We start from the raw sequence: 15615 nt of genomic DNA, 5'->3' as shown, positions 1-15615 counted from the left end.
GTTCTGTTCAAGTAACTTTTCAGCAAAAATAACTGAACTAGCTGAAGAGTGCATGCATCTACCTAGTCCTGATCTGCTTCTGCCTCTAGCCTTTTGTGTCATGTTAAATGAATCATTTTACTTCCATGTTTTTTGTTTTCTCCTCTGTGAACATAGAATGGTATTTATCTTGTGGTTTAAGATTTAGGGTCGCTAAATATCAGGTGCTATCAAAATGTAAATTATTGCTATCAGTTTGATAGGGCTATTCATGCTGACTTCATGGAGTTTAAATCTTTTTTTTCTGATTATGAACTTTCACATATACATGCTTATTGTGATAAATGCAGAAAACTGTAAAGAAGGAAAAAAATAATCTGTTATCCTGCCAGTTATATAAACCTGTTAAAAGATTTGTTTTCATTCAGTCTTTATGCTAATGTATACACAAACATATTATTTGAGATAGTGTGAAATATACTGCTTTGCATTAAGCATTAAGCCAGATAATTTTCCAGTTTTGATCATTTTTAATATCTGCAAAGTATTTTAACATGTGGATGCATAGCCACCTATTCCCATATGTCCTCATATCCCTTTCTTACCCAACTGACAGAACCATCTATCTAAAATAAACTTGATCATATCACCTCCTTGCTTAAATCCTTCTGCAGCTCCCGATAACTTACTGGATGGAGCCTTGTTGCGTGGGGGAAGGAGGTCTTCCCCCCGGTCCTTGTTGACCTTTCCTCTTAGCTCTTTATTTCTCATCACTCTTCCTCTCATGCTTTTTGCTCCAGCAATACTGAACCTCCTGTCAGTTCCTATAAACAACCCTGTCCCCTACACCTTCGCTTTTGCTGTTCCTCTGTCTAGAACAGCCATTTACTCCCCCCAGTGCCGCCCACTCGTGCCCCCGGACCTGGCTGACCCTGACACAGGAAGGATTCTCCAACCTCCTCTCACTGCAACCTTTTTCTCTTGGCAGTTTTGTATTGGTCTGTTTATATTTCCATCCCTTATATTACTGCCAGACCCTCTAATCTGTTCTTCATGCAGGGGCCAGAGTAAAATGTTTTTGTTTGTTTTAAAAAATCAATTCTGATCATGCCTTTTCCTAGTTTATAATCTCTGGTGACTTCCATTGGTGTTCCCAATAGAGAGCAAGTCTCAGCCCAGCCTTCATTCCCTCCATGGTCTAGCCACCTCCTTTTTTTCTAGCAACTTCTTCCATGATGCCCTGTTACTCTCCGCAGCCCAGGCCTGCAGGTCTTCCTGTTCAGGAGTGAGCGGCTCTCTCACCACAAAACCCTGTGCGTGCTCTTCCTTCTGCCCTAAAGAATCATCTTGCTTATCCGGGGGATGTCAGCCCTCTTCCTGTTACGGCTCAGGCACCCTGTTCTATGATTTCAGAACACTCAGTACTTCTCCTTTATGTCAGAGTTGTAATTTGACATCTCTTTGTGCTAGTCTTTCAATAATGCCCCTGTCCTTCTCTAGATTCTAAGCTCTGTGAGGGTAGGGCTTTTGTTTTCATTCCTTTTATAGGTAGGATTGAACTGAGTGAAAATTAGAGGGTCTAATAGGTGAGGCTCTTCAGTAAATTGGGCTAGATAAGACTAGTTAAGTTAGATGTGACCAAGTAAGGTAAGGCAGGAAACATGGATGAAAGGTGATCATGCATAAAAAGTGCCTGGTCTCTTGTACTACTTGGAATTCCAATGAGATAAATATTATCAGCCCCATTTTACACATTAACTAAGACTCAGCGACTTAACTTTGCTGCATGTAGAAAGCTAGCTAATGGGTAGTAGGACCATGATTATTAAGCCAAACTCCAGGATAGGGAGGCTGTGTAGAATGAAGAACATGCCAGGCCGTCTCCGAGGAAGTGACAACCTCCTGGTCTGCAGTTTGCTGAGCTTGTGTTTGTTTGTGTGTCTCAGGAAGTGTTTTGACTCATTGTGGGTCTGAAACCAGCCAGGTTGTGAAGTGGGGCATCCAGAAACGGAGTGCTGAAGCTGATTTCACCCCTGCACATTCGTGCCTTGGTGATTAGTGGTGCTCTCTGAGACCTTTTGCATTGCCCTACACACATGGGGGCAGCTGCTGGCCAGGGTGCCAGTCCTCAGAGAGCACTCTACTGAGCCCTGAGCAGGAAGTCGCCGGGTGCTCAGACTTTGGAAAATTCATGTACTTCTGAGCCCTGCAGGGAAACAGAGGTGGGCTTTCTCCTCCTAGCCCAGGGCTCTTTAGTTACCCTTGAGTAGTGGCGAGGACTGTGGGATGCCCTAGAATAGTGGCTCTCCAGCCCCAGGCTTGGAATACCAAACAAAGACACAACAGAAGTGTTCTGATAAAAGGGAATAATCCATAAAGGATGTTGCCAGAGAGTTTTTAAAAATGTCTTCAGAATTCTCTTAAATTAGGTTTTTCTTTTAATTACCTACTTATCCTTCAGAAACTTGGAACAGCCCCATTTCTTATCAACATATTCCTTGTCAATTTTGCACAGGCACTGGCTTATGGTGCCAAGGGTGATGCTTAAGTACAAGGCAGCTGAAATGTTTTCCCCTTGGGTTGAGGGGAGTGATAGGAATACTGATGTGCTGCAGCTCTGGGCTACGGATGGTGGCTGGTGGCAGAGGGGAGAGCCTGAGTGCAGTAGGCAGTAGCGTCTGGGGGCAGGATGGGGAGAAGATGGGGGGGGCAGAGCTGTGAATGACAGAGTGAGTGGGGCCTGGGTGGTAACCTCTGATTTTTGTGTTCCTCTAAACTCCTCCTATCCACTGATTCTTAGCAGTGAATTCCCAAATAGCTGATTTAAGGGATGCTTAGGAAAACTGCCTAATGGCACTTTTTTTCCTCCTGTCTGGTTGGCTATGTCATCATGCTGCTTGACATAAAATTAGGGCTGGAAACGTTTTGGGGGCCTGAGATGTAGGCTAAAATGTGGCAGAGTATATGTGCACGCCATGTGTGTGCGCGTGCGTGTGTGTGTGTGTGTGTGTGTGTGTATTATGAGATGTAGTGAGTAGGGTAGTAAGGTACAGGTCTGGACTGTTTGCAAGTTGTCTTACCCTCTCCTTGCTGTCCAGCCAGGAAATCTGTATGTCCTTGTCAGGATTAGATGTGATAAGGATGGGTGGTAAACAGAAAGAGGATCATACCTCCCCTTCATGCTGTCGTCAGAACTGGACCAGATGTCCATTTATATTTTAGGGTCAAGCACCTGATAGTTATTTGGATTGTTTGAACTATGTGGGGTGGGTGGGTATGTTCAGGTAGGAGGAAGTATAAGGAATTCAGTTTAGAAGGCGCAACTGTGGGGATGGGCCCCCTTTCCCCACTCATAGAAAGATTTCTGTCTGGAGATGTCAGTTCCACTTGGTCAAGAGGAGGTTTTCGCTTCCTATCCTCACCAGGTATTGAACCCCTAACTCCCACCCCTGATGTGGGGCTCATGCATGTCTAGGACTCTGAGGTTACAGAGAGGTGGAGTCACTTCCCTGCATGTCCCCCATTTCCTGCACCTTTTTCTTGCTTCCTAGTCACTTCTGTGCCCCTTTTCATGGTTTTCCTCAGCTCCAGTCAGGTGTTCAGGCACCTGAAAAGCAAGCAGGGAAAGGAGCTTTTCTATGCAGAGCTTGATATAGGGATTTCCTTAGTCTGTTTCTGCTTCAGTGTGGGTAGAAGGCAGCATCAAGGTATCAGTGTGAAAGCACAGGGGATGGAAATGTACAGATTAATATGATAAAAGCAATGCCATGTGTCAACACAGGCCTGCCTGCTCTGTCCTTGTTCACTTGAAAGGGTTAACTGGGCATGATCAGATGTAGTCATAGTGATTCTTATCTGACAAAGTCTGTTTAGATATCTAAGAACTGATTTTGGAGGCAGATGCAAATTCAATCCCATCTATGTCACTTGTTAGCTGTGGGACTGTAAGCAGATTATTTAACTTCTCAGCCTCGATTTCCTCCTCTGTAAAACAGAGGTAACAATAGAACCTATCAGATGAGAGAAATGTGAGTAAAGCTCTCAGCACAGAGCCTGGCATATAGTATACTTTTAGGAAGTTATTATCAGTCCTGTTTAATTATGTGGCCTTTGGCAGGCCATTGAAGCACTCTATGCCTTGTTTTCCTTATTTGTAAAAGAGGAAGAATGTCTGCCTTATGTAACTAACAAGGATGTATAAGAAGGCACTTTGGACAAAGCATACATAATCAATAAAAGCAGGATTATCATTTTCCTAGAACTACACTAAAGCAATTCTGATGGTCTCAAAAGTGTGCTTATCTGGCTGCAGACTTAGGTCGTGATTTAGAGATGCCTGTGGAGCTGTTGGAGGAACCAGACCCATGGGAAATAGTGATAAAAGCTGCTGAAGACAGAGGGCCCTGCCCTGACTGTCACTTCCTGCTGCTGCCACTAATGGCTTTGGGATTTAGCTTCTTCCTACCATGAGGCTCTTGCCACTGGAAGGTGGTGAGTGCCATCCTCAGCTCTTATTGGAGCATCTAATTGATAACACATGTAGTTTGTACGCTTTATTGCCCCTTTCCTTCTTTGACTCTGGTACTTACCAGGCTATCTAACTGTAAGAGGGTGGGCTGAAAAAGTAAAAGGAAATGAAATTCAGGCTTTTCAGTTTTGCTTTATCATTGCTTAACCTTGATTATTGCTTAGAAAAAGTTGAAAATATTGTTCATAATCAGTTCAATATTGTTTTTTTGAAATTGATTTCAATAATCTATAAAAATTCAGAAATACAACTCTATCAGTTAACAAGCCAGCTATAGAACAGATTCTCTCTGTAGATCCTGAAGTCCAGCTTGAAAGGGGCTCCTAGTTTCCATTTATCTTGATATGTATCTATAACATATCCCATCATAAATCCAGCAGCCCATCTGGTAAAGGGGACATGAGAACATTGTTCATGGTAGCAAATATGCTTAAATTTCTTTCACACTCTGAGCAGAGCTATTGCCCTTGTCTATATTTTCATAAATTAGCTGTGCCAAATGCCACTTTCCTATTCACCATATACAGTAGTAATTAGTCAATTCAGCTTGATCCAGAGTTCATTTTCATAAAGGAAACAAACTTTTGAAAGTGTAACTCAATACGTAAGATTCTATCAAGACACCTGGAAGGGACCAACGGTGTAATTATTTTTAAGGATAATTTGCTCTGGAACACTGCCAACCCATGCTAAAATGTGCAGCCTTTCTCCAGTAAGTTGCTCTTTTCTGAGAATTTGGGAAATTGCTAAAGCCATTAATGTTTATAGATAATCATGTGGCAAGTAGGAGATCTCTTCCTCCCCTTCTCCCTCCCCATTTCAGAGTTCTAGTTTAGTTTCATTTTGTTAGTTTTTAGTTTTTGTGGCACCATATTCTAGACTCAGAAAGTAGATCATCTGTCTAAAAGGCATGTGCTAAATAAATGTTTGTTGAATGAATGAGTGAAAGAAAGAATAAGTAAAATGATTGACTTTTGAATGCAAAAGGTAATGATTGACATGAAACAGAATGGTGGTTGCTAGGAGCTGGAGAGGAGCAAATAAGGAGTTTTTGTTTAATGTGTACAGAGTTTTTGTTTTCAAGATGAAAAGAGCTCTGGAGCTGGATGGTGGTGACGGGTGCACAACAATATGAATGTATTTAATCCACAGAACTGTACACTTAAAAGTGGTTAAGAAACAGTGATGTCAGCAAATGAAAGAATAGGAGGTTCCAACCCTTAAAGCCACACAAAAACATTGATTTTGACAATTATCCATGTTAAGAATACCCCCGTGGTAACTCAGGAGTCCAGTGGAGAGATTCTAGAACCCCATTTGAGAAAAAAATCTGAGAATAGATACTTTGAAGAGGATAATAAGAATAGTTTCACTTTACCTGTGTCACATCTCTCTCGAGGTGGCACAGCTCAATGCCAAGAGAGACCATCTTGGCCTATGATTTTTCCAGTGGGGTAAAGAGAGAATGTAGTGACTATCTGATTTCCACAGCCTCATAAGACTTTGTCCAAGATGCTCGCTTCTGCCTTGCCCCACCCCTAGATCACTAAGGGGATTGGCATGTTTGAATAGTCCAGGGGAAGCTAGGAGCAGGGAAGAGAGGCAGGAGCTCACAAAAACCATTGCATAGATCTCAAAATCTGGCCACAGATCCTATTAACTGACTGTGAACTCCACCAAGGGGCCCACCCATGAACCCCATGGGATAACCTCACCTGCAGTCATGTGCTCCCACAACTGGCTGTCATGTGCCTCCAGCTATCTGTGTATATTCCTAAGTGGTGTACACAAGCTTCTGAGATGGTGTGTGCGTGCTCTTTCAGACAGCATGTGAATATCAGCACCTAGCTCAACTCTGGGATGCAGAGAAGGTGTACAAATGTGAACACTTCAGGACACTGCCCTGGGGAAAATAAAGGGCAGTGCCCTGAAGTGTTGATTAAGTAAAGGCCAGTGCCCTAAGGTGGAATCGAGAGAAGGCCAACAATACTAAGATGCCCCCCACTGCCTGCAAGAGGGAACGAAAGAAGTGGGGCAGGTGTGTCCATAAATATGAAGATCATTCTCTCCCTATACCAGTCAGTAAAGACAGGAGGAGGAGACTGCTTCTTCAAATGTGAAAACAGCAACACAAACCTTCCAGGAAAATGAAGAATCAAGGAAACTTAACACTACTAAAGGAAAAAAATAAAGTCCCAGTAGTTGGCCCCAAAGAGGTGAATATCTGTGAATTACCTGATAGAGAATTCAAAATAGTTGTCTTAAAGAAGCTCAGTAAAGTACAAGAAAACAGAGACAACTAAATGAAATCAGGAATACAATACTGAACAAAATGATAAGTTCAGTAGAGATAAAAATCATACAAAGAACCAAACAGAAATTCTGAAGCTGAAGATACAGTGACTAAACTGAAAATTCTATAGAGAGCCTCAATAGCAGACTCAATCAAACAGAAGAAAGAATCAGTGAACTTGAAAACAGATCAATTGAAGTGATTCAGTAAGAGGGAGAAACAAACAAAGAATGAAAAGGTAAAGAATGTATCTGTGACATATGGGACGGCATCAGACAAAATTCCAGAAGGAGCAAGGAAAGAAGAAAGGGAGAGAAAGCTTATTTAAAGAAATAATGACAGAAAACTTCCCAAATCTGAGGAGGGCAGTGAACATCCAGATCCACAATGCTCAAAGAACCCTTAATAGGCTGAACATCAAGAGATCTTCACTGAGACATATCATAATCTAACTGTTGAAGGTCAAAGACAGAGAGAATTTTGAAAGCAGCAAAAGGGAATCCTCATAAGACTACCAGTGGATTTCTCAGCAGACTTCTGCAGACCAGGAAAGCATGGGGCAATATATTCAAAGTGCTGAAAGAAAAAAACCTGGCAACTAAGAATACTTTTTAGAGTGCCTGTTGTTAAAACAAAACAAAAGATAAGTGTTGGCAAGCATATGGAGAAAAGAGAACCCTGGTACACTGTTAGTGGGAATATAAACTGGTACAACCATTATAGAAAACAATATGGAGGTTCCTTAAAAAATTAAAAATAAAACTACCATATGACCTGGCAATCCCACTTCTGGGTATTTATCCAAGGGGATTAAAATCAGTATCTCGAAGAAATGTCTACACTCCCATGTTCTTTACAGCATTATTCACAGTAGCCAAATATTCACAATACCACATATACATATATAAAACATTTTCTTTATCCTTTCATTTGTAGATGGACCTTTAGATTGCTTCTTGGCTAAAGCATATATACATATATAATGGAATATTATTTAGGTTGCTTCTTGGCTAAAGAATATATAGATATACATATATATGTATATAATAGAATATTATTCAGCCTTAAAAAAGAAGGAAATGCTGTCATATGTGACATGAATGGACCTGGAAGACATTATACTAAGTGAAATAAGCCAGTTACAGAAAGACAAATACTGCATGATCTCACTTATATGTGGAATATTCAAACTCATAAAAGCAGAGAATAGAATGGTGGTTACCAGAGGGTAGAATGGTGATAACCAGGGGCAGGGGGAATGGGAAGATAGATGTTGGTCAAGGAGAACAAAGTTTCAGCTATGCAAGATGCGTAGATTCTGGAGATTTATTTACAGCATGGTGGAAAGATAACAATATTGTATTATAAACTTGAAATTTGCTAAGAGGGTACAACTTAAGTATTCTCACTACACACACCCACAAAGGGTAACTATGTGGTGTGATGGATATATTAATTAGCTTGATTGTGGTGATTATTTCACAGTATATAAAGGTATTAAATCATCAAGTTTTATACCTTCAACATATACAATAAAAATGGCTAAGATGGTAGATTTTATATTTTGTGTATTTTACCACAATAAGAAAAATTGGAGAAAAAAAGACAGTGATTGATATTTGGCCCCCTTTTTTTTCTCCTAAATACTGGAGATGAGGATGAAATTACAAGTACTATAGTCCTTAGGTCACACTTTACTGGTCCTGCATATAAAGGGGGAGGGGAGAGGGAGTAGATGGACATTAACAGTTATTAAGCATCAATTATGGGCTAGGCACTGTGCTAGGACAGTTTATATGTATTATCTCATTTGATCCTCATGACAATAATGTGAGATTGTGTGACTGCCTATTTTACAAATGAAGAAATATAGGCTCAGAGTAGTCAAGTTGATTGCTCTAAGTCACACAGCAGGTCCTGAAAGCCAATATTCTAGTTTATACTTTTGAATGATGCTTCTTACATACACACATTTAAGGCAGAAAAAATACATTCCCAAATTTCACTTAACATTTGGAAGCAGGCAGGCTTAATTAACCTTACAATTTAAAGTTACATTCATTGATGTTCACTCTTTAAAAAAAGTCATACTGGAGAGAGAAGAAAGCTGAGGTTTGCTTCCCACCCTGTTTGGATGCTTTCCTGAATCCAAGAGATTTTAAGTTCAGGTTTGTAAAAACCATAGCTTTAGACCCATGTGCTATTTTTTTTCAGATTCAATATAACAGTTTATTTTTATTAATTGACTTTATTTTATTTTATTGTATTATATATATATTATACTTTAAGTTCTAGGGTACATGTGCACAACATGCAGGTTTGTTACATATGTATACATGTGCCATGTTGGTGTGCTGCACCCATTAACTCGTCATTTACGTTAGGTATATCTCCTAATGCTATCCCTCCCCACTCCCCTCACCCCACAACAGGCCCTGGTGTGTGATGTTCCCCTTCCTGTGTCCAAGTGTTCTCATTGTTCAATTCCCAAATATGAGTGAGAACATGCGGTGTTTGGTTTTTCGTCCTTTCGATAGTTTGCTGAGAATGATGGTTTCCAGCTTCATCCATGTCCCTACAAAGGACATGAACTCATCATTTTTTATGGCTGCATAGTATTCCATGGTGTATATGTGCCACATTTTCTTAATCCAGTCTATCATTGTTGGACATTTGGGTTAGTTTGAAGTCTTTGCTATTGTGAGTAGTGCTGCAATAAACATACGTGTGCATGTGTCTTTGTAGCAGCATGATTAATATTCCTTTGGGTATATACCCAGTAATGGGATGGCTGGGTCAAATGGTATTTCTAGTTCTAGATCCTTGAGGAATTGCCACACTGACTTCCACAATGGTTGAACTAGTTTACAGTCCCACCAACAGTGTAAAAGTGTTCCTATTTCTCCACATCCTCTCCAGCACCTGTTGTTTCCTGACTTTTTAATGATGGCCATTCTAACTGGTGTGAGATGATATCTCATTGTGGTTTTGATTTGCATTTCTCTGATGGCCAGTGATGATGAGCATTTTTTCATGTGTCTGTTGGCTGCATAAATGTCTTCTTTTGAGAAGTGTCTGTTCATATCCTTTGCCCACTTTTTGATGGGGTTGTTTTTTTCTTGTAAATTTGTTTGAGTTCTTTGTAGATTCTGGATATTAGCCCTTTGTCAGATGAGTAGATTGCAAAACTTTTCTCCCATTCTGTAGGTTGCCTGTTCACTCTGATGGTAGTTTCTTTTGCTGTGCAGAAGCTCTTTAGTTTAATTAGATCCTATTTGTCAATTTTGGCTTTTGTTGCCATTGCTTTTGGTGTTTTAGACATGAAGTCCTTGCCCATGCCTATGTCCTGAATGGTATTGCCTAGGTTTTCTTCTAGGGTTTTTATGGTTTTAGGTCTAACATTTAAGTCTTTAATCCATCTTGAATTAATTTTTGTATAAGGTGTAAGGAAGGCATCCAGTTTCAGCTTTCTACATATGGCTAGCCAGTTTTCCCAGCACCATTTGTTAAATAGGGAATCCTTTCCCCATTGCTTGTTTTTGTGAGGTTTGTCAAAGATCAGATGGTTGTAGATGTGTGGTAGTATTTCTGAGGGCTCTGTTCTGTTCCATTAGACCCATGTACTATTAAGACAACTTTTGTGTTCTGACTATATTGATCTTTCTGAGGTATGTTTTGACTAGAGCAAAAGTAACCAGTAGTGACTATTAGCCTGTTTGTGTAACATGGGGTCCCATGTGGAAAGGAAAATCTCACAGTGTGTTCCACATGAGCATCCACTGAATTAATGGCTGTATTCAGTTTCATATGAGACAATGACTCCAGGAACACGGTACTGGATGGGTGTCAGGTCTTGCCTGTGTCTGCCTTCTCTCTAATGGCATAATCAGGTCCCTTTTCTCTGAGTTGGAGAGAAAAGAAATAGTGTCTCTACATTGTGGTTCTCTTGTCTCCTGCTAGAGAGGGAAGAAAAAGGAAGGGAGAAGAGGAGAGCAGGGAGGGAGAATCCTCTGTAAGCCACATAAAATTATATCTTCTCTTTAGTCTTGAGTCGTAAATACTGTATCTGCCACAACAGATAAGTCACCAGCTGTATGCCAAGATGTTTCTGAGAAGCTGAGAATCTCTGGTTTTAAATTTTAAAATACTATATTACTTTTTTTATAGATACAATATAATAACTACATTGAAGGAGATCTAAAAATTAATTCAGCAAGCCAGTGGTCAGCCTAACCCAATGACAGACTCCACTGTTGCACAAGATCATGCCTTTTTGAACACTATTATTTCTGGTTTACTCCTCAGTCACCTTTTTTTTTTTTTTTAACTTCTGTGATGATGTTTACTATCTCTGAAATGGGTTGAATCTGTCTGACTTGTCATTGAACTTTCTCTCTTTGGCCCCTAGAGATCATGTGTTTGCAGTTCAAGGAATTCACCTGAGTCTTGCCTTTAAGTCTTGCCTGGATTTGTTCAGATAAAAAAGGTAGCAATAGTAATAATAATAATAATAATAATAATAATAATAATAATAATTAAAGCTAACACTAATAATTTATTATTTCATTTAATCCTCCTTTGAGATAGATGAACTGTCATTGTCTATGTATTGGTGCTCAGAGAGGTTAAATAACTTGCCAAGGGCTCACAGATAGTGAATGGTGAAGCCAAAATGCAAATCCAACCTGTCTTGCTCCAGAGAGAATATAGAGTGAACACAGATAAAAGTTCTTAGTTACCAAGAAGTTGAGTCTCTATTAATAATAAGAAACAATTATGGCAGAACCAGATATAGTATGTGGTAGACAGAGGATCTAAACAAAGAATAACCTCACACCTTTCAGGCCCTTTCTATATCACACATTCTTGCTCCTAGTTGCTTTTACTTTGGTTGGAGTCTTACTCATTTTCATCTAGTAACCTCCGCTCTCCAGGATGGAAGCCAAATGAGACTATTGGGCATTTGAAATGATGCTTGTCTGAAAAGAGATGTGCTATAAGTAGAAAATACCAGGTTTAGATTTTGAAGACTTAGTATGAAAAAAGTATATAAAAATCTCATTAGCAACTTTCAAAGTATTGATTGCATGTTAAACTTAAAAATATTAAAATTAATCTCACCTATGTTTTAATATGACCATTAGAACATTTAAAATTCTTACAACTTGCATTATATTTCTACTGGACAGAGCTGCTTAGATTTACTAATTAGTATCTTTCTCCTTTCAGTTCTGTAGACTTGACGAAAGGTTTGTCCTCAAGAGCTTTGCCTTTGGGACTGGTCTAGCCATTTGAGGCTCTAAAAGTCAGTGTCAAGCCCCTAAACTTACTGTATTTAGTTTATTTATTTTAACAAGTTTAACTGTTTATACCCAATACAGGAGGTGATAAGGAAAGCATTTTCGTCTGTCTGCTTTAGCCCCTGCTTTGCTCTGAAATTAAATCCCTGACCAGAACATGGCTGCTACCCTGTCCTGTGACCGCATGATTGATTTTTCTTTTCAAACTGAGACGTGTGCTGGGGAAATAATTCTTTATTTTTCTGCTCAAGGGCCAGCTGAAGAATTCCAAGTTGTCTTTGAAATGTTTAGGAAATGGTGTAGCCTGTTGTTAACTCTTTCTGCTAGAGAACCTTAAGTATTAGTTGTACTGCTATTGTCATCAACTGTTTCAGACGTATCTCTTAAATGTTGTATATCCTGAAAAAAGTCACAGCCTCCCTGCTTAAGGAACTTGGGACATTAATGAAGAGGCAGACTTTCTGATCTATTAGGCAGTGACAAAGACCAGTAATCAAGAGTGAGATGGTGAGGCTCAGTCTCTAACTCCAACATAGAGCCAGCAAAGAGAGTGAGCTATGTGGTCTTCAGTGTTTGGGGTAGGCTTTTCGAAGGCAGTGAGCCTGGAGGGATTAGTAGTTTTTGGACTGTTCTAAAGTTAGTGATGTAGGCTAGGATGGTCACAGAGATGGGCATGATGTTGCCAGGGGACAATTTGGGGAGGGAGGGAAGTAGCCCCTGGGAACCAGTCACAGGTAAGTGTAAGTGGAGTTGGAGGTAGGGATAGATGATAGGGGTCTAGAGTCTGAATTTGATTCAGGGGGAGCCCAATTGTATGTTCCTGGACATAGCCAGTCAATGAAAACCCCAGTCTTATGTTCTGAGGGACCGCGTGTGATTTTCGCATCTTCTGTTTGTCAGTGTGGATGTTGACACAATGGCAAAGCATTAAAACATTTAAATAAACAATTATGTAGTACTTATATGTGTCAGATACTTTATTTTTAAATAAGTACATAATTTAAAAACAAATACATAATTATATCATAGCAAGTGAAACTGTTCCTCGCTTATAGTAATCAATTTAAAGCCACATATTAAGTTAATGATACTGTAAAAGGCAGGTAGATGTAACAAAAATCTTAAAGGTTTTCATATTGCATTTTACTGATGGGCAACTGAGACTCCAGAGGCCTCAAAACTTCACACAGCAGATTTATCTAGCAGTGGCATGCAGGCTAGGTTGAGGGTTGAGCAAGGAGGTCAGTTAGCAAATTCTTCAGGAGTGAGGTGATGGGAGTCTTGTTCTGCAGTGGCGAGAATGGAGAGGAAACGTGAGAGCTGTTGGTTGGGACATTGTTCAGGCAGCTGTTGCCATGTGTCTGTTTATTTCTCTGTACACTTGGGTTAATCTGTGATGATCATTTAAGGTGTAGACTCCTGGTGTGTGGCAGTGGTTCTGTATGGCGAATTGGGCGGGTGCCAAGAGGGAATTCATAATCCAACGCTGACATTATGGAGTGCTTACGGTGGGCCACACATCCTATGCTAAGTCCTGAATTACCTCTTTCATTCCTCACCATAACTCAGTGAGGTATCTGCCATTATTCCCCCTCTTTTACAGACGAGGGAGCCAAGGCTCAGAGAGCTTCAGTAATTTGCCACAAGTCACACAACTAGGATTCAAACCCAAGTCTGTCTGACTGCAAGGTCTTTAACCACCATGTATACTGCCCGCCTCATTATTGATTGATAGTAATGACTGTTCATAGCATCTTTCTCATGTTTCTCCCTCATTTAACCTTGAGTAGGGGTTTCTATGACTTAGCTTGGAGCTCAGTATTGGAAACAACAGAAATTCACCAGGCAAAAGCTCCATTTCTAACCCCCTGTGCAACATACTTAGGTATCTTATTCTATGGTCTATATCATCATTAAAGTGGCTCTACTTGGCCCTTTAAGAAGCTAATTAATCACTAAATATAAACCACAACTTGTTCTTTTCAATCCTCTGCATGTTTCTTCCCCCCATTGTGTGATGCCATCTGGTGCTATGAGCTCATGCTTTTTGTGTTCCTTTTCAGAGAGCCAGATTCATTGCTCTCTAAACCCAGAAAGCCGGTTAATTTCAAAGTTTGCATATATGACTTTGAAAAAATTGGAATCTAATGCCTCCTTGTGGATTTTAACAGTATAAATTATTCTTTAACATAACACTGCATGGAACTTCTGTCTTTACCACCATCTATGTATATATATATATATATATATATATATATATGCTTGTCTTTTTATCAAAAAGACTTAATTTGTCTTTGGTTGCTTGATTTGTTCTGTCAAGCAACTACAGGTCTTTTCCTGTAAGATTTTTGTGGTTTCATTTTGTCAACTTAATGTGTGTGCTGTAGGGAGCCAAATCTTAATAATATTGCTTTCCTCTTCAAATCTATCTGACTTTCTGCTATGACAGTGGAACACAACAAGGACATAAAACAGCTAATGGCAGGTCTCTGACACTGCTGCTGAGCTGTCTTTCATTCCCACTTTCTCTTCTAATTCTGCCTGAAGTCTCTAATCATCTTCCAAGGGAGTGGAACACCTGGACCATAGAACATTTTCTTGCAAACTCAGCTGTGGAGCTCTGGGCTCACTACCAGACCCCCACTCTTTGGAGTCCTTGAGTAGTGCTTGTTACTGTCAGCCCAGACCTCATCATTTTCCCTACCCTCTTTCTCTTCTCATTTCAGAATTCTTGGCACTTTAAATTTAGCCTGAGAGCCCCATGGAGAAGGAAAGGCGATTTGGTGATGTGTGCACTACTTACCTCATTCCTGGCACATGCAGAGGAAGCAGGAGAACCCTGGGCCAGCTGCCACCTCCTTCCTGTTACTCTTCTTGCCCACTGGGATCCTGCCCATTACAAGCAAGGAACAGAGGAGGAGATGGGTCTTGAGTATATTTGCGGTGATTTAAAAGGGACCACACATTTCCCTAGCACAGAAGCTGTTCTAGGGCCAGCTCTTGTGAGTCTGAGAAAATAGTTTCTCCCCACTTCACACCCTGTCTCCAGCATTAAGCAGCTTCTGTGAGATGCAGGTAGGATGAAGCCACTGAGTCAGCCATGTAGCCAATCTAATCTCCTTCAGTTAAGAATCAGCTTTGTTTCCAAAAGAGCATATGTTGGTTCTAAATTGGAAAGATTGTTTTTTATTTCAAATTGACAGTACATGTAGTAACTCTAGCTTAACTATCCACAAAATTAACATGCATGTCTAGAAAACTAAGGACTGCTAACTTTTCTGAGTAATAGTGTTGAATATATAAAGTCTGGGTAACAGCATTTATGTTAAAGCCTGGTTACAACCGAGTAATAGCCTCAGGCTAGTTACTTAACTCTCTGAGCTTCATATTTTTTTACTCATTTAGTGTAGTTAATAATGCCTTTATATGTAGCTCACAGGGTTGTTGATGAGTAGCAAATGGATTTTGTCAAATACTTTTTCTGCATCTTTGAGATGATCAGGTGGTTTCTGACC

At 40.1% G+C, this 15615-nt stretch overlaps 1 protein-coding gene across 3 annotated transcripts in view; it reads left to right on the top strand.

Annotated features, from left to right (window-relative positions):
- Window positions 1–15615, top strand: part of TMEM178A (transmembrane protein 178A) — a 55113-nt gene that overhangs the window by 19931 nt on the left and 19567 nt on the right. The window contains exon 1 of one of the 3 annotated variants that reach the window (XM_003262768.4): window positions 14843–15175. The exons of the other annotated variants lie outside the window; for them this stretch is intronic. The gene's annotated coding sequence lies outside the window, so the exon portion shown is untranslated. Of the gene's footprint in view, window positions 1–14842; window positions 15176–15615 lie in introns of those variants that run through there. 3 annotated transcript variants of the gene reach the window in all.

Source organism: Nomascus leucogenys, chromosome 19, assembly GCF_006542625.1.
Source record: "Nomascus leucogenys isolate Asia chromosome 19, Asia_NLE_v1, whole genome shotgun sequence".
In the NCBI taxonomy this organism is placed as follows: Eukaryota; Metazoa; Chordata; class Mammalia; order Primates; family Hylobatidae; genus Nomascus; species Nomascus leucogenys.
Note: the sequence above shows the minus strand (reverse complement) of the source record. Positions and strands in the feature narration are given on the sequence as shown.